The following is a 20,118-nucleotide window of genomic DNA, read 5'->3' as shown; positions in this document are numbered from 1 at the left end:
GAGATACTGTAACTGATGTTCAGCAAATATGACAACCCTCTTTGCCAATGCCAACAGACTGTAGTTTGGCATGTTAGAATGCAATCGTTTGCTGTTCTCCCAACAGAACTGTACTGAAAAGTACAATTGTGGATTTTTATTGAACAAATCTAAATTGATGACTTGATGTCAGTGGAAAAGTTTAGGGATACTCAGAGAGATTAAAACTCATCCTGAAGGGGGACAATCAAATTTCACGGCGATCCATCCATTTCACTCAAAACTGTAAATGTCACTCCTTTGTGGCGCCAGAGAAAAATGTCAGGGGAAGGCCAAAGTCATTAGGATACATCATCAGGGAACCATGATTGTCCGTATACACAATAGTGTGCCAATCCAACTCATAGATGAAGACATATTTTACTTGACGAGTGAAAGCTCTGACATGCTGGTGCTAGATAAAGACTGTATCACCAAAGTCGATAGTGTCCACCCCTATGGGACCATGACTGCATTACATTTACTGTTAATCATTTGTTGAGATATGTCAGTTTAAGACCGACGGAAGGACCAATAGGCAGACATTACCATCCCCAGAGCCCTGCCAGTAGCATGGCTTAAAAAACTCACATGGATGCTTTGAAAATATCCCCCTCTCTCTCTCTCCCTCTCCCTCTCTCTCTCTCTCTCTCTCTCTTTCTCTTTCTCTGGCTATCCCTCTCTCTCTTTATCTCTCTTCGTCCCTCTGTCGGGGTCCGTCACCGTTGCCTCCATCTGCAGAGAGCAGTGATCATCGTTAATGACAGACAGGCTTTAATTAGCCCACAGTAAACAATTAACCGCACGGCAAAAATAAACATTTCAATGCTAATCACATCCTCCAATGATAAAGTTCTGCGACAATATCAATGAATACATTTGCCTTTAATTAGGAATACCTTCCAGGTTATTTGCTTGCGTGTGTGTGTGTGTGTGTGTGTGTGTGTGTGTGTGTGCGTGCGTGTTCGCGCTTGTGTGTGTGTGTCAGTGCGTGAGCATATGCATGCAAATGATTGTGTACTGTATGTGTGTTGTCTTAATACATTCCTTTAAAACTGTTTTCCTTTTCCACTATGCTGGCCTTTTGTGTGACTCACTCATTAATGCTCATAGAATAGCTATTTCAGTAATGGATGTCTAGAAAGTAAAGCCATGGAGAGAACAATCAAATGAAGCTGAATGGGCTGCGCCTGAATAGGGAAACAGGATACACTGAAATAGCTTTCTCTGTTTCCCTGTGTCTCTCTCTTTACTTGACCCGTTTTGAAGACATCCTGTTTATTATCTTAACAAGATCTGAATCTGTATTCAATCAAACAAACGTGATAGTTAATGGCGGAGAGCGTGGAATTGGCATGTGGCGGGCTGCCAAGAATAGCACACAATGACACAAGTTGCACTGTATGTGAAAAGTACGCCGCCCAGCCCTCGAATTGTAATTACATTGTTATGAAGCCGGACAAAGAATTACAGGCGGAAGGAATTAAGTCGTATTAGTCCATCTGTCATTTAGGGCATGTCAGACCCAAGAGAACATCTTCTCTCTGCTGGTGATTTGGTATGGTGAGCTTCTCCATATGCGTAACACTCCCCAGATCCCACAGTCACGCACGAATTGCCGGACTCCAACATCCCAACAGCGTAATATCATGTCTGGTTAAATGAATGAAAGACAGAGAAATGGCAACCATCCTTGAACGCATTGGCATTGTGTTAATTTCCATGGAAGAAGTAATGGGTCTGGGCTAAATCTCTGCTAAAGGCCGTACATGATCAAAGTTCCCATGTCGAAATGAAACACGAAGCTCCTTGTGGTATTTTTCACTTTCGCTCTCTCTCTTTTTACAGGGCGCTTGAGTTAATAGCGCGGAGTGAGAATGGTGCTGTTGACACAATAAATAATTTGTCATGTCCGGGCGTTGATACTGTAGGTTTTTACCGCGAGTAAATAGAAAAGCCATCCCCGCTGTAACAATATACAAGTTGATGGACCTGTTACAAGCCAGATAGCGGCAGAAATGTCATTTCCAGCAAATGCTGTTGTACTTATCTGAGTCAATCACTAACAAATATGTCACCTTGTTTTGACCTGTAATTGTAAGAGCCCCCCTTTGGGCAAGTCACCGCAATATAAAAAGTAGAGACGGCCAGTTCACATGATGTATCCGGACAAGGGGGGAAAATAGTTTTTCCGCGCAGAGTCGTGCATTTATTGTAAAACCGTGCATACCTTCACGCATGCTTTCCGCCATGTGCGACACTTCACTTGAAAACCACAGGCTTTTTTTCATGACATCATAGCTTTCAACTCAGTTTCAATAACGTTCATACAGCGTGAAAACCCGTCTCTTCACCAGCTTTTTCTTTTCCCAGCATGTGCGGCTTGTTATATATAGTCACCCTCCCACATTCTACTGCATTGTGGGAATAAGAATTATTATAAATTTGACCCACTTATGTATCATTATTCTTATTAGTGGGCCGTTATGGATCACAATACACAGGATACATATGGCCACATGTAACACCATCCCCATCGCGCCCGGTGCCAGATCAAGAATGGAATGAGTCTGGTTTATGTCCAAACAAGATTAAACAGGGGAGTGTTGACATGAATTCATAAATAATTTTGGGAATGGGCGTCAGGCTTATGCACATGCAAACACTTTCACAGTGACTCCCATGTACAAATCTACCGTGATGACTAAATATTTCAACGTATATGCATATGTTAAGTGATGACCCTGACTAGTGTTTTAAGGCCTCTGGCCCTCCCTTAAAACAGCAGTGTGTTGTGTCCTTTTACACATCGAAAAATCTTGCTTGCGAGAGTCTATTTTTATTATGTATCATGTCCCATTTTGAATGGAACCTGTGTTGTCTCCATCTGGATCCCTGGGCCTCCAAATGGAGTTAGCATTGTCAAAATTAGCGCTTTGATTTCAGCCCATATTGACTCCATCCCTTTAAGGGCTGAAATCTCTACTCTCCCTTTTCTCTCTCTCTCTCCCCTCCTCTTTCATTCAATGTTTTTCATGGCATCTCCATTTTGGCCCTGTTCTCCCATTTTATTCGCCCCTCTCTTTCGCTCTTCTCTCTCTCTCTCTCTCCCTTTCTCTCGTTTCTCCATTCTCTGGAGTAATTGCATTGATAGTGAACAGTGCTGCTAATTAATTATGCAACAGCCGAAAATTGAGGTGAGAGCGAGGGATGAGAGGAGGAGAGATGAGGTTTGTGCCAAATGGTCTACAGTGGAGCGAGAGAGAGAGAGAGAGAGAGAGAGAGAGAGACATGGAGATTGTATGAGGCACTTTATAGGAAAAGAAAGGCCAGATGGGAAGCAGAACAAAGGGAAAAGCATAAGAAAAATGAGGAAAAGAAGGAAGACGAGAGGGCGAATAAAGAACATAAGAACGGAGAGGTTATGTTTGTAACCAAGATCTGTCAAAGACGTGAAGATCAACAGTGCGGAGGCAAATCAGGTTCTCTCTCATACAGAGGAAGATCAGACATGGAGGGAAAAAGTCAAAGGGAAAAATTTCACTTGGTGAAAGGCACAGATGTGATTCTCATACTTAACATATGTCCCTGTAGAAGTGTACTCTACAGAGGAATCCCATATTAAAACCACCAGATCTGACGCACTAGGAGGAGGAAGGCAAGATGGGGTCAGGTTGAAAAAAAATGGCTGGTACTGATTAAAGTCTTAAGAACATACAGTAGTAGAGTATATTCCAAAAAACGAAAGACTCCGGATAAGATCATCTTTAATTGAATCATCTTCTTTATTCTTCTCTGTTTTCAGGGGGATTAGCAAAGAGTGTTGCTAGCATAGCTTATAGCTGCACTTTCCACTAGCATGTGGCGGGTTTAACTATTGAAGCCATATACTCATTAATTTACAAAGCCCCCAGCAGCAGGAATATGATTTTATATTCATTAAGTGTTTCACTTAGTATCACACGCACAAGAGGAAACATTTAAAATGTACCAAAAAACGATGATTAACATTGGATGAGTCTTCATAGTATTTCAGAGGAAGAACTAGCTTAAGACGTGTATACAATTTAATTCGCATTGGTTGAAATATTACGTTTTTGCAGTCATAGTTTATTAATTGATTTTATAATGTAGCTTCAATATGGTTTACTATACAACATACACTTAAAAGTCAGAACGTGGGCTAAATTTCTCTTAACATGGATTTTGAGGGGGGTCACTACACCTGATTAATTGCCTAAAAACAATCAACGTTCAGATGGATCGCTGGTAAAGTCTTACATTTCCACATGTCTGCCGTCAACCGATTGTAGTGAGCTTGTTTTCACATTATCAGACTAGTACTTAACTTGTCATAGCCACAATTTTAGTCTTAACTCAGATGGCTGTGGTATGAAACTAAACTTCTTCAAACAGACAGAGACCAGGGCTGGACTGGGACAAAAAATCGGCCCTGGCATTTTTGGCCATGGCAGCCCACCGTTTATACGATATGCGGAGGAAGGGGTGTTGCACCAAATTCTGGGCCCCTATACAGAAAGTCCTGATGGGCTCTCTGAGAGGCGGTCTTACAATACAAACATGTAAAAGCTTTGTTTGTCTATAGTCCAAAACGTATGAGTGACTGGTCCCTCTCTGAGCCAGATAACAACACAATGTTTCTATTGATGAATGACCAGATTATTACGCGTACTTGAACACAACCCCTGGTCTAATGACTCTTAATAAACATGCACACACACAGTGTTTCTCACAGGAATTTGGGAGACTGTGTCGTGGACCCTGGACCTTCTAGGGGGGTCCGGGGGAATGCTCCCCCGGAAGATTTTTTTTAAAATGTTAAAGTAAAATTCATCAATCTGGTGCACTTTGAGAAGAAAACTAAGGCTAAATCAACTGTTTCCTATGTAAGCTATTTAGTACTATTTTCTGGAATGATTCAAAGACACAGAATGACCAAAAAGCAGAAAGAAGAAAGTTTAAAAAATCCAGTCAGCTTTGGGAATTTTTTCCCTTCGTTTGTATTTTTTAATGGCCCAATATAGGCCCCTGATCTTCATAGCCCCTAAATAAAAAATGTCGGGGCCTTCAAAGATCAGGGGCCTATATTGAGCCAGCAAAATTAATATAAATCAAAAAAATAATTTATTTTTTCTTGGGTGCAGCCCCCCTCTGCCTTGGGCCCCCCCAAGCCTGTCCGCAGTCCGACGGCCCTGAACGTAAAACTGACCATCGTCAGATGCTCATAATTACTGAGTACAAGTTGAATGCGTGATAATACAACTCAATGCAGCCTCTGAATGGGCGGCCCTCTGCTGTGTGTGTGATTGGGCCAGGCCTAACCTAGAACCAATCATAATGAGTAATGGCCTGGTAACTTTCAGGTGAAGTTGACAGCCTGCACGCACATTTATACGCACATTTATATGTCCATGGCACTCCCGAGAGGGAAGGGACCTCGGCCCTCGGCTGTGTGACTTGGCCGGGCCGGGCCGGGCCAAGTCACACAGCCGAGGGTCCAAAAAAAAAAAAAAAAAAAAAAAAAAAAAGATTTTAAATTTTTTTTTTTTTTTTTTTTTTTTTTTTAACCTCACCGGCCCAAAAGGCTGCCGGCCCCTCGGGCATTTGCCCGGTATGCCAGATGGCCAGTCCAGCCCTGACAGAGACCATATTGGTTGCGTCTTTCAGCCATCTGCGACTCTATATTTTGAGTTGTTCTTCCTTCTTACTTCCCCATTCATTGTAGAATTCCCTAAAATGGGACTGCCTTTTCTCTCTTGAGGACGTGGCCGTTTGAATAAACCCCACTTGAATTGAACTTGGGGGAGGGGAGGGGGGGCTCCGTTTGGGGAGGGGTGTATGGCGCAGTTATAGAAATGTGTTGGGGGACATGCCCCTCTGGAAAAGATTTCCCTAGTCTTTTCAAGAGGTTCTCGGGGCAAAAATTGGATATCAGTTAGCTTTAAAAACCATGTCAGTCCGGTTCCTTTTTCTGTTTCTCTCTGCTTTCCATAACCTGCTCCTCTCTCTCTCTCTCTCTCTCTCTCTCTCTCTCTCTCTCTCTCTCTCTCTCTCTCTCTCTCTCTCTCTCTCTCTCTCGTCCTCTTCAACATCACACCCTTCTTGTTCATTTCTCTGGCCGACCGTCCTCTGTTCTCTATTCTCTCTCTCTCTCTCTCTCTCGGCCTCTGTATTCACTGGCTGTCCCTTCCTCTGTGACTCCTCACACTTGTCTCTCCTGACAAAGTGCATTAAAATGATTCAGGGAAACGGCATAAACCTTTCTTTATTTCACCTTTTGTGTTTGGGTTTGCATCATTTTAGGATTTGAATTATTGAAATGCGTCTCAAACACTGCACACGTGTAAGCAAAATGGGTGTTGTACAATGACATTTTCACACAATAATACCATATTATTGCGCTATAATACTGCATTGTGTTTGAATTGGTGAAACATTGTGTATAATTACCAAAGAACATATACAAGTATATCTCTGGTTATTACGTAGTTGTTTTGGACATAATGCTCACTTTATCATGGGCACAATGAGCTATTCCTCTCTCATCTCCATCTCTCTTTCTTTTTCTCTCCATCATCCCATCATTTTCACAAAGGTGAGATTTGAATGACATGGTCTTTTCTTTCTTGTTTGTCTCAGTGAAGTGTGGTAAACACAGTGGTCAATTGATATTTACTCTGTGTAAATGTTACCGGGCTCTGCTAGGTAAATAAAGATAGATAGCAGTACGTCAATTTAACATGAATTTCAAACCATTACACAGGTGAAATGAAAGTCCTTAAACTTTTGTGTCAGTCAACTATTAGATGGACGGAATTAACGTTAGCTGGTTAGTAGCACAGTGAACACAACATACTGCCCAGCTATGCTCACTTCATTCAATTGTTTCACATTGTCCACATCATCAGACGGAATTTGCTCATTTGTCATGGAATCACAGATGTTTAAGCCTTCTATTATTTGTAGCACATAATCATATAAGCCTACTGGCCTTGTCTTTGACCACACCAGGGCCGTAAAAATGCATTACATGCTCTGTTTCCAAATTGGTAAGCAAGACTTTAATTGTCTTTGCTAATGCAAAATAGAGGAACATAGCTCACATCATCAAATCAATGGAATAAAGCAGTTTGCTGATTTTGTAATAGACAACTGTTTACAGTATAATTAGCTTCTCATTCAAGGAAGGGCCACAGGGAAACAGCGAAGTAAACAAGTGTGTACAACTTATTTTAGGAAGGGTACGCTCAAATTATTGTGAAAAAGTCAATCATTCATCAAAGTTCAAAATCATTCAAACATATTGATTATGTCTAACAATAGTTACCAAAGCTGTTTCCTCAACAGAGCTTCAACCATGAAGTCATATTTCCGGTGCTTTGGGTTGACATTGAACTAAACCTCATCTGATAATGGCTTTACTAATTACTTTTGAAAAATAAATGTCATATTATCTTTCGTCAGTGTCATCTATGTTGAAATTTTAGTTTAAGCTAACACATAATTATGACCTGCAGTACCCAATCAGTTTTAGCCTGATACTGAACTATTCTGTGCTCAGATCGCTTGAAACCCCAGTCAAGCTCTCGCCTCAGAATTGTCTGCCCCATGTGTCACTTCTTCTCTGCTTTTCTATATTTTATATTATTCAATAGGAGAATATCCAATATTGCCAATATAATATTATATTCATATTCCTTCTGCATTCTCTGGCTCTATGCCTCACCTCAGTGCTTCTCCCCCTCTCTCTCTCTCTCTCTCTCTCCCACTGTCTTCACCATCTCTGCCGCCCTCTCCAGCTCGAGTGCTGGCTCGACTAATTAAAAAGCCTTAATCAGGATTGGTAATTAGGTCTAATCAGTGCCTTGTACATCATCCCCTTGCATTGCTCCTTCGCTGGTGGTGAAGGCCCGAGATGCTTATGAAATCATTTTGGCAACTTAGTGTATCCAAAAGCGTCACTGGGAGCGGGGCTTTAGTGGAAAAAGGGAAAGGGAGAAGAACATGATTAGGACCATGGCGGCTGATTGCTTCCCCTTCCACCAAACCCTCTGGTTCTCTACTCAAATTTGCATTCTCTCTCTCTCTCTCTCTCTCTCTCTCTCTCTCTCTCTCTCCTCTCTCTCTCTCTCTCTCCTTCCTTTGCTGACTTTCTGCTATTTTCCTCGTGCGTGTTTGTGTTTGTCTGTGTGCGTGCGTGTGTTTGTGTGTGTGTTTGTGTGTGTGCGTGCGTGCGTGTGTGTGTGTGTGTGTGTGTGTGTTTGTGTGTGTGTGCATCTTTGTGAGGATTTTTCTTCTAACCATCAGAGTGAGGACATTGTTCCTGGTCCTCACATCTTAAAAGGCCTGTTTGAGGTTTAACACTTTGTTCTAATATTCAGGTAAGAATAAGGTTAGGGTTAGTGTGAGGGTCGGGGTTAGGCATTTAGTCGAGATGGTTAAGGTTAGGAGAAGGGTCATCAACGCAATGCATTATTATGTAAATTACTATCCTCACAAAGATAGACGTGTGTGTGTGTGTGTGTGTGTGTGTGTGTGTGTGTGTGTGTGTGTGTGTGTGTGTGTGTGTGTGTGTGTGTGTGTGTGTGTGTGTGTGTGTGTGTGTGTGTGTGTGTGTGTGTGTGTGTGTGTGTGTGTTGTGGGGGTAATAAAGCAGACAGCTTCCCAGATTACAGCTCCCTCTGACTCCACTGCATCCACCTGCTTTATTGCAGCAGGGGCCACGGCGCCCTAAAGCCCGCAACAGCCTCTCCGCTCTTTACTACCTTCTGTCCACCTGAGCTCTCATCTGTTAGGATTAACACACAACACAATAAGTTACAGGAGCCGGAGATAATTATACCGTTCATTATGCACCAGGCCTGTGTGTAGCTTTACTCTACAGCCTGCTGCTTTATTACCATGTCTCTGTTCTGCTCTCATCACTGATACAAAAGTAGCAATATGATCCCCCTGCAAAGGAGCGCCGCCTTTTGAGTTTCACCGGGGTGTATCATTGTAGCTCATATAGATTCCTGACCGCGCCGAACATTTCTCTTGTCAGCCTCCTGCTGTATGAATAAGAAATTGTCAAGGAGGAAAAAAATTAAATGGCCTTCAAAAAGACAAGTAGTAAACAGTAGGGGCCCGAGAAAAAGCGGCACAGAAAGGATTTCAGTACGGAGCTTATTATGCCCCTCTTTTGTCTGTGCTGTCAGAACTAGACCATTTCAAAAAATATTCTATATACCAGGCGCCCAGGTAGGTGCTCGTGCTGTGGCGCACACATGTAATCGCAATTATGATGACAAGGATTTTTTCCCCCAGCGAGCCAAAGAGAAATTTGTCAAAATGATGACATTCATTGTTCTGTGCCGGCTATTAGGCTTATAATGGACTGGTTACCTTGACGACCGTAAATCAAGCCAGGTAGTGCAACACAGGGGCGAGGGTTATTGAGGGCAAAAGAAAAGGTAGAATTGGGTCATTTTCTCAAAAGGTTGCTCAAATCACAGGGTGTTATGCCGAATCCAACAGAGTAGTCTCGGGATCTGCCTTTCTGCTCTACAGAAAGCTTGTCAAAAACACCTTAGATTTTTCTTGACTTGGTCCCCCACAAAGAGCACACAAAGCAGTGTTGGAACACCTGACAGGAGGTTTTAATTGTCAGGGAGTTAAAGGTGCAGTGTGTAGTAAAAGTATTGATATTTTTTAGAACAGAATGGAAATATATTATTCATATCATAAGTATGTTTGATGAATTAATGTATAATCGCTTGAAAATAAAAGTATTTTATTTCCTTAGAAATTAGCCTTTTATATCTACATGAGAGCGGGGCTTGCCACCATGGAGGCAGTCTGCCATGATTCTACAGTAGCACAGCATGGTCAAACTTAACGACCATATGCATTTTTAAAGTGGGTGTCCTGGGGAAATGTACCTGTTGGAAGACCAAGAAGAAGTACTATAAACTAAGTATCTAAATACACCTTCACCTCATCACTTGATGTTGTGCAAAGACTTGAGGCAGTGGTACATAATGACATATTTAGTAACTAATGTCTTGTCCTTGAAGGCCACTGTAGCTTCTGTTATTATTCGAAAGGGAGTGGTTATCAAGGGAGCGTCGCATCCTAGAACTTTCACCACTAGATGCCACTAAATATTCAGATATTACACACTGCAACTTTAACTGGTGATGAAATTGACTGGGAGGGAGTCAAGTTCATCGATCAGCATGGATGGCCATATACAGATGAAAGAGTCTGAGGCCATCATTGAGCCAAGATAAGGCTCCCCTATCTATATAGTGTGGCTTCCCATCATCCTGCCCCCAATATGTCCATGTGTTATCATGTGGCCACCAGAGAAGATAGGTTTGTGCTGTAAATACTAGCCATCATAGGATCCCACGTTAATGTGTTTCTGACCGGGGAGGGTGGGCAAAATCCACAGTATCTCTTTACATATAACACAACCCTATAGAATGTATTTTAGCAGTTCAAATATTTAAATGTAGCTCCATTTTGACTGGCCACAACATTTAAATGCTAAATTAATCTTAAAAAAATACATTATTAATTTCACCATTGTTCTGCTTATAATTTAGGACATTAACTTGTGCTGATTCATTTTGTCGCATGGTGCCATGGCTCCTTCTACTTAAAAGATCAGAATATGTTTCCCCCCCACCCCCCTCCACTGTTCTTTCCACTGCATTTATCAATGAAATGAAAAACACAACTTCCTAAATGAGAATTGGATGGAGCATAACACAGGGCCACTCGAGGCAAAACAAATAAATAGGATCCAGTCAGCGAGTTCTCATGACATCTGTTACAGCTTGGTCGAACAATGTCATCCGGCAACTATAAATTAGAAAGTTTTTTTTTTCTTCTCCTTTATGATTGTGTTCATGCTAATAACGCTGCAATCAATTGAGACAATGGCAGAGATGATTAGAACCCTCCATGATGACATGTCACCAGTATTTTTAGCACGTGTCTGCATTTCCCATGAGAGCTTGTACTTTTTGATGCAAAAGTTAATCTATTATGGAGCACCGAGGCCAGTGAAGCCCAACCATCCTACTCAGCTGTGGGGCACTTTTTATTTATGGTAATTGTTTTTATGTGTCAAACTAAGAAGTGACACTGAATTATTGATGTTATGAATCTTCGGCATGGCACCAGTAATCTTATGCTATTGGTCTCAGTCCCAAAAAAGAGACAAACGTGAAGGATGAAACGACAGTATCCCTCATGTAATGTTTGCTGTTAAACTCGCCTCTATTGGAATCTTCAACTATTAATGTGTCAGGCATTGCCCCCTATTAAAATCCTATGTAAGTCTCTTATTGCTCATTGCGTCAGGTGGGAGAGACATGAACAAATTCTGCAGACCGCCATCACAACACTATGCAATTCAACAGTTTAAAACATTTAAATGTGCTTTTAATAAATGCATGAGGGCCGCACCTGTGGCCACTTTGGAATTACAGTGAAGTAATATTTACAAGCCTCCGGGTGAACATCTTTTGACTGCACTCTGGGCAAGGCTGAAACTAATGTAATTTTGATGAATGCATACCGAATTAATACATGGGCGCCCTCTCCCCCCAGCACACGTGCACACTTTGACTAAATGTCATTAAAGGGCTTTTTCTTCTTTCTTTTCCCCATTTTTGATCTATGTGTTTGTAGTTTTTAAAAGGAAGTGAAGGGCCAAAGTGAAACTATATACTAAAGGTCAGAACTGAACAGAGGCTGACTGAAATGCAAATGGGTGACCGTGTGTGTGTGTGTGTGTGTGTGTGTGTGTGTGTGTGTGTGTAGCTGGATGTGGCTGAGTCCACAATAATTATTTAAAGCCCACTTCTGATTCGAAAGAGCGTCTTTAGTCGCCTTCACATGACTCACTGCAAGGTGGTCTTGCGAACTCTTGCTTTGACCCACAATCTCTCACACACACACACACACACACAATCTCACAGACACACACATGCCCATTGTGCAGCTGTCTAAGCAGTCATTTCCAGGGATATTAGAGGCCTTATAACACGGTGGGCCATTAACAGCAGAATAATATCACAAGTTGACCCTTGGCATTCATAACAGCTTATATCTCCTCACTGATAGATGCAGGCTCCGCTTATAGCACGCTGTACTGGAAATGAACCGACATGGAGGGAGAAGAGGGCAAAATCCCTCCATCTTAAGCCTCGCCGGAGCGAATAGCAGAGCGGCTTATAGGGGAGGAGAAAGGGAGGGGGTTGATTGAAGGCAGAGAGAGAGAGAGAGAGAGAGAGAGAGAGAGACAGAGAAGCTTTGATACAAACTGGAGGGAGAGATGATGGGATGATGGGATTTTTTACCCCCCTTTCTTTTACGAGGTTGCAGTTACACCCCGCTACACGTCTCAACTCTGTCGCCCCCAAACCCAGCGTAACGGTGTAACATTGAACCCGATGACATCACCTGTTGATTTGGTAGCATGGGCAATGGTGAAATATTACACCTTCACTCTTTTTCTTTGCTCATTTTTATATGCTTTTCTTTTTTGTATTACTCTGCCTGTGCATGCCACTCACCTTGTCTTTCATTCCTGTGCCATTACTCATCTACTCCCTCTCTCTCTGCTATATGCCTATATTGCTTATATTTAGATGAACATTTATGTGTGTTCCTGTGAATTTTCTCGTGTCTGTGTCACCACCCTCCTCCTCTACCTATCATGGGCAGAGTGATAATAAATAGAGTGGTGACACTGTTCATTTGCGTGTCTCAGTTATTCTAATCCCCATCCTGTGCCCCATATTTTGACCTCTTAGCCTTTCTCCTTCTGCCCCCGTGCTTCCCTTTCCCACATGATGCCGGTTTCCTCCCTCAATCAGTGTGCCCTTAAGCGTTTCCCATGAGTGTGAGTGACAGCCTGACCGACAGCTTACCTAACTTCATCTCTTCCCCCCTTCCCTGCTCCCACAAAGTTTCCCACTAGTTTCCAACCCCCCACACTTCCATCCACCTCCCAACACCCAGCAGATGACTCAGTGCCCACCTGCCCTGCAGCCATCATCTATCAGTCAGTCTAAATCTCACACACACACACACACACACACACACACACACACACACACACACACACACACACACACACACACACACACACACAATGGATCCCTGTGTGTGCTCCTTTGGATACACGCTTACAGTAACCGCTGTGAAGGACTAAAATGACAGCTTCAGCCCTCGGGGATAGGCTGAACTTCTGTGTGTGTGTGTGTGTGTGTGTGTGTGTGTGTGTGTGTGTGTGTGTGTGTGTGTGTGTGTGTGTGTGTGTGTGTGTGTGTGTGTGTGTGTGTGTGTGTGTGTGTGTGTGTGTGTGTGTGTGTGTGTGTGTGTGTGTGTGTGTGTGTGTGTGTGTGTGTGTGTCACTGTGTGTGTGCTTTAGGGGTGTTCATGTACATGTAAATGTAGTTATCTCTATAAATATGTATGGTAATGCACGGGGAGAGGTTGTGAATAAAACATGGAAACAGGTGATGGTAGCTCTACTTTACTCTTTATGGATGTAAATCTTTGAGCCTGTTACCTGGCTATGATTGTGTGAGGACTCCACGTTTCCCTGTTCAAATGTCACTGCGATGTGCGGTTATGCTCAATCGACCCACTGTACGGCTATTCTTTATGTTAGGAATTGCATTACAAATTAACAAAGACTTTTGAATATCTGAATATTCTCCCTATGTAAGGGAGATAGGAAAAGGTCCCCCACTATAATTTAACCATCAACCATAAAAAGAACTCTTGGAATAAAATGTTACTTTAATTAAAGGGCAGCCACAAGTTCTCTCTTCATAATAAAACTGAGAAACTTTGCTAAGGACATTCTTTTTTTTTTTTTTTTTTAACCTTTATTTATACAGGTAAATCCCATTGAGACCGGAGACTCTTTTTCAAGGGAGACCTGTTCCCGTTCCCATTCCCACGTTACCATTCACACACACATTCATACACCGATAGCAGGCTTACTGTCGACATTCACACGAGGCAAGGTGGGTGAAGTGTCTTGCCCAAGGACACAACAACCGTGACACAAGTGGCAGGGCAGGAATCGAACCTCCAACCCTTTGATCATCAGCCGACCCGCTCTACCACCTGAGCGGGTCGGCTGAGTTCATTTGCAACCCAGCCTACTTTTAATTCTGGATACATCACTCATTTTGACAGACTTACGTATTTTTCGGTTGACGCATGTAAACATCATAACTGGCTTTTACTGACCTAGATAGGCTTCTCTGCCCGGTATGAAAACTCTGATTAACATAACCGGAATGCTTCAGTATTAGCTTGAATTGTGAAGTGAATTTAACTACTTTTCAACTGTTTGTGGTCCTGTGGTAGCATTTGGGATTTTAACTTGACTTTATAGATGGGTCCAGAAAATTCAAGAAACAAATTTTTGCCCTTGTTAATACTCAAAATCAAGCGTTAAAGTTCTTTGTTGTCCTTAGAAATACGTGTTTTACAATAGATATATACAGTATATCCTTACTGAAGTTTATGTCTTTCTCACTTTAAAGTGTGTTTTTTTTTGTCAGAACACCTGAATTATTGACCTTTTATTCAGACATATATTGACCAAATGCCTATTGAGTAAAGGGTGACTTAAGACATTTATTTTCAATCGATATAATAATGTATAATTTATTATAATGGCAAACCGTTTTTCATCTAGCGCCGCCTTGAATATGATATGTGTGAACCCTGATCCAAATCTGTCATCCTGCTAACTGCAAGCTAGTGACTTTCCCATAAGCCTTAGCATTCCGTTATGCTTATATTAGTGTTGAGTAGCCGATATTAGCATGCTAGCACGATAAACTAAGATGATGAATGTGGTTGTACGTTGTAGCAGCATGTGAACATTGCTATGTGGAGCATGATAGCATTTAGATACAACAGGATGCAACATTTATTTAACTTTTTTAGCAGTATGTGGGAGATTATTCACTGTCTTCATTAAGAACAACTTAGTTCCTCCATTCATCTGTCCCCATGACTTAATGATGTGCCAGCCATTTCTTTTGCTTTTAAGTTGGGTGTCCTCTCCTTTTAACGTATAGAAAATCTCCAACGGAGCCGTTTGAAATGGGCGAATTATACAAGATGCTGAATTTCAAGCCCCATTTGACTTCAGTGGACAGTTGGTTTTTGCGCTGATAAATCTATGACCTTTATCAGCCTTTATCTATGTAGCCATTCATTCTCCCAAACAGCAAATTCACATTTTCACATTACCCAGTAATCTGGTCTGGATGCAAATTAACATTTCTTTGTCTTGGGGGCATTTTTTTGGGCCGTTTGAAGTGTGAATTTATTTTTGAGAGCCAGAAATCATATTGCGGAACAATTGTTTAGTGATTCGTCTTGATCAACAGCATTTTTTAATTTGGGTAGTTGTGTCTAGCAGGGTGGGGGGAAAACGTACTTACTTACACCCCCTCTTATTTTTTTTTTCTGACATAATCTCTCGCTTATGCAAGATGTCAGTGCGCTCATTCATCACTGCCATGATCAGATTTAGTTTACTCAGAAAGTTCTTTGAAATTGAGATCAAAACCTCATACATGAAGTGACTGGGGGAAAGGAAGGAGACGGTAGACGAACCAACATACCGTGTAGTCTACAGGAATTGGGATGAATGACGGTTGGGGGGGGGGGGGACTCTCTCTGGACCCAAATGAGACAGTGTAATGTGTTGCCAGGGTTTGATACAGTTTTCCCAATCTTACTAATGCATTCAGCTGTAGACATTTTCCCAGCTTGCCTCCCTCCTTCCTTCTTTCCTCTCCGTCTCTGTCTCTGTTCCAGCCTATCAGACATGACAGTACCAGCTGGCTGCTGGCAAACTCACAGCCCCAGGATATAAGTTGTGTAACTGTTCAAGTGTATGTGTGTGTGTGTGTGTGTGTGGGTGTCAGTATATCTGTCTTTTGAAAGTGTGTGTTTTTGACAGTTTTAAGAGTGTTTGTGTGTGTATACGGTGCTGCGGTTGCGTGTGAGACCCGTTTACGAGATCAGTGTGACGCGTCAAACGGCTAAACCTGTTGATTTAATGTCATGCCGTCTGAGCCTGAGTACTCTGACTCACAGGTGTGGCGGTTATTCGGGGGCGGGGTTCAAGAGCAATATCTAATTCCGATAAAGATAGTTGTCAACACTCGCTTCGGAAGCAGCTGTGTACTCTTGTGGGCGCTTGGCATTTGCTTTTCCCTGCACTGACTCACTGAGCACAATATAAGACACTTATTTGCCTTCCTCTTGCTGGGTGGGTTGGTTGAGAGGCCGTAGAGATGTGTGCACCCGTGCTTTTGTACTGCCCTCAAGTTTGGTGTAATTTATAGAAACTTATAATGAAAAAGAAAGCAATAACTAAAGAGGTGAGGGGGACCACCTATTTTTCTAACACACACACACACACATACATTAAAACACAAAGAAAGTCAAACACAGACAGACCCCTCCTTCTGTCTTGGCAGCCCGGTGCACTTTTCACAGGGCTTCAGGAAACATTTAAGGCTTATTGAAAACACTGGAGATGAACAGCAGATGTGCCTGTGATTTTGGCACTGTTGGACATGTTCACCCCAAACCAGAGACGCGGGCTGACCCTCCTCACCTTTCCTCCGTTGCCCCCCTCTCCTGTCCCCTCCATCCATTAAACACACATATTCCCTTCTCTCCATCTGTTCAGTGCTTACCTCATGTTGCCTCTCTAAAGTTTTGCCCTACATTCAGAGTGGGGGGGGGGGGGGGGGGTACATCCTAGCAGGGGGGGAGGTGGGAGGGGGGGGAGACGCTCATCTGACAGTTCCCAAATCCCATCCAAAATGTGTGTATTCTAGTAAAGTAGACCTAAACATCTGTTTAAGCCCTTGTCTTCTGTTTGAACTGTCAAAATTATTGCTTTATATTTGTACTGTTTCCGAGCGTTCCAATACCCACACTTCCCTGCTATTTAGTATGCTAGAAAAAAGATTTAGGATATCCCAATACATGTGGTCAGATGCAGCATGCTTAAAAATAGAGGGATGCCTTACTACATTTGGTCGGGTTTTTTGGGTGGAAATCAACATGCTTTTTGGGCATTTCTGAACCACAATGAACTCCGCGGTAAAAGTAATGTCACATGAAAACAACCACCAATGCGACGGTTATACAAGTAAGATGCAAGTTTAATGGCCGACGTTATGATGAAATAAATAAGTTAAAGTATGTCCCAATTGTTTGCCTACTGCATGCTAACTACTTTTTATGGTCAGCTGTAGTATGTAGAATAGTGAAAATAAAGAGTATCCGATTTGGAACTCAGGGCTATAGTTTTGTCTACATTTGATTACCTAAATCGATCTTTAAAATAAATGACTAAAATGTTAATCCTAAAAGGCCATTACAAGCTAGGCTACTGCTAATAATAACTGCACAGCTCAATGTCCCACGGGCCTTTGGCTTTTATTTGTTTCCCTTTTTTTATATTCTCAAGGTTTGGCACAAGACCTCCAGCCAGGATGAGAATTTGGGTTAAGGCAACGCTTCAGTCAAAATGACGGTTGCATGCTTAGCAGCTTGGCTGGACATTAAGCGAGGGCCCTAATTTAAAAAGGGACCACAAGGCAGCCTGATGTAAAACCAACCAACTTGTCCGTATGGGGTCTGAACCAGCCCTTTTTATAGTCTAAACGAGTCAGAGATGATGACAGACAGACAGGCAGACCAGAACTGACGAGAGGAGGAATGGTGAGAGATTTAGAAGGATGTTGGGAAAAAGGGGGAGAAGGTGCGTGGGAGAGATGGGAAAAGATTAAGAATTGGGGTGAAGGAGTGAGAGGAGGTGAGAAGTAAGAGAGAGGAAATGGGTTGACAGTGAGTAAGAGGGGGTGGTGGGAGTAGGTGCTGGAGAGAGAGAAGAGCACCATGGGAGGGAACTTTAACATATTCATAAGAAAAAGTTGGAGTTTTTTGTTTTAGGTAGGTATTATGGTAAAGGGGATCTGTCTGCTTTATGTCCTGTCTTAGAAATGTCACTTCACCTCCAGGAAAGAGCAGGAAATAGATATGAGTGTGTGTGTGTGTGTGTGTGTGTGTGTGTGTGTGTGTGTGTGTGTGTGTGTGTGTGTGTGTGTGTGTGTGTGTGTGTGTGTGTGTGTGTGTGTCTAAGTACGTGTTTGTGTGTGTGTGTGCGCGCGCGTGTGTGCGTATAGCCCCCAGAGGTAGGAGGAGAATAGAGGGAACTACTTAAACCTCAGGCACAGTGGATGAAAAAAAGGAAAGAAAGGGAAAGAGGAAGCTGTGGAGTGGGAAGGGGTCTGAGGAAGCCGCGCTTAATGTAGTGCGACGAGAAGTATCTCATTTCCAAAAGAGCAAAGGGGAAGAGGAGGGAGAATGAAATAAACGCTGCAATGTGTGTCTGAAACGGCACACGTGTGTGCTGAAGAGAAACAGAGAGAAAATGAGAGAAGGAATAGGGCACGGGCGAGCGGATATATAGCTGTAGGCCACTTGGCTGTGACCATAACGGCTTTCATTGCAAGGTGTTGATTGTGTTGCCGAGCCCTTGAGCCACGGGCATTTAACCCCCCGACAACAGCTTAGAACAATGGTTAACGGCCACGTAAACCGATAACATGTGAGGTGAAATACAACATCCACCGCCTTAAAACAATGACATCTGGAGCTGGAATAAGTGAATCAGACCCATTGGATAAGGTGCTGAGAGGTAGGGCAAGCTGGGGGCATGGTGCAGGTGGGCCCTTGAGAGGGGCGGCGGGGTAATAGGTAAGATGTGGAGTTGCATTTTGGTCAAAGTGCATCCCTTTATAAATCCCTACATGCAAACCTGGCTGACTGAGGGAGCTTCACAGATTCCAAACCAGTTCCCCCAGGGGGACTCCTTTAACTGTGACACAAGCAGTTGCTCTTTATGAATGGCCGGCACTGCAACGTGTCGCTCGCTGCATATTAGGGATGAGCCTGACTATGATGTGGTGCTGAGGAGGGGGACCCCCAGGAGGGATGTGGTGACTCCTGTGGTGAGGGTTAGGACCTTTGTACGCATCAACACACCGCCACCAGCATGTACAGTATAGCCTACGCAGCCTCAAAGTCACCAACAAATCTGTGTGTGTGTGTGTGTGTGTGTGTGTGTGTGTGTGTGTGTGTGTGTGTGTGTGTGTGTGTGTGTGTGTGTGTGTGTGTGTGTGTGTGTGTGTGTGTGTGTGTGTGTGTGTGTGTGTGTGTGTGTGTGTGTGTGTGTGTGTGTGTGTGTGTGTGTGTGTGTGTGTGTGTGTGAGTGAGAGTGTTTTGCTCATAGATCTCCCTGTGACACCGTTTCACATAGGCGTGGTTTTGACACGTGCTGTTTTTAATGTTTCTCTCCCATGCGAGGATGTCCAATAATTAGATTATTATTTGTGTCCTAGTTCCAATGAAGCCTGGCTAACTTAGTGTCTGGGAGGGAAATGTGTGTTTCCCCCAAAAGAGACAAGAGAGCGAGAGTGGCAGAGCTCGGCATGTGTTATTTGTGCTCTCTGCTGGGAATGTGTTCCAGATAGCGCCGCTGATGGTTATCTTTGGGAGAGAGCTCTATTGATTTGGCAGGGGCAAATAATTGGTTGGGTCTACAAGCTGTCATGTTCGGCCTGATTGCTGAGCATTGGTGGTCTCGAGCAGTTATCTCCCTCCACATCCCCTCTCTGATTCTTCTCTATAGCCTCCTTAGTCTATCTCCACATTTATGGATTAGGACCCTATATGACCATTCTCCGTCCCTCAATTTGGGCCAATAATCCCTGTCCCGAAGCCATGTGCTACTGATCTTCTCCCCACTGCAGGGAGTGGGGAATGTAGGTGCAATTTTTTTGGGATGTGAAAATCAGGGGAATGAGGTGAATGCAGAATGGGGACATTTGGAAGGGTCAGTCAGACTTGCATGGTTTTTGCCCTACTTTCCATGAGTCTTAAAAAACCATCATTACAGCTACTGCAAGGTGAGATGGGATGTTTTGTTGTTTTAATAAATCAGTGTTTCAGTCTGTTACC

This window comes from Ammodytes marinus, assembly GCF_949987685.1.
Source record: "Ammodytes marinus genome assembly, chromosome: 23".
Lineage (NCBI taxonomy): Eukaryota > Metazoa > Chordata > Actinopteri > Uranoscopiformes > Ammodytidae > Ammodytes > Ammodytes marinus.
Note: the sequence above shows the minus strand (reverse complement) of the source record.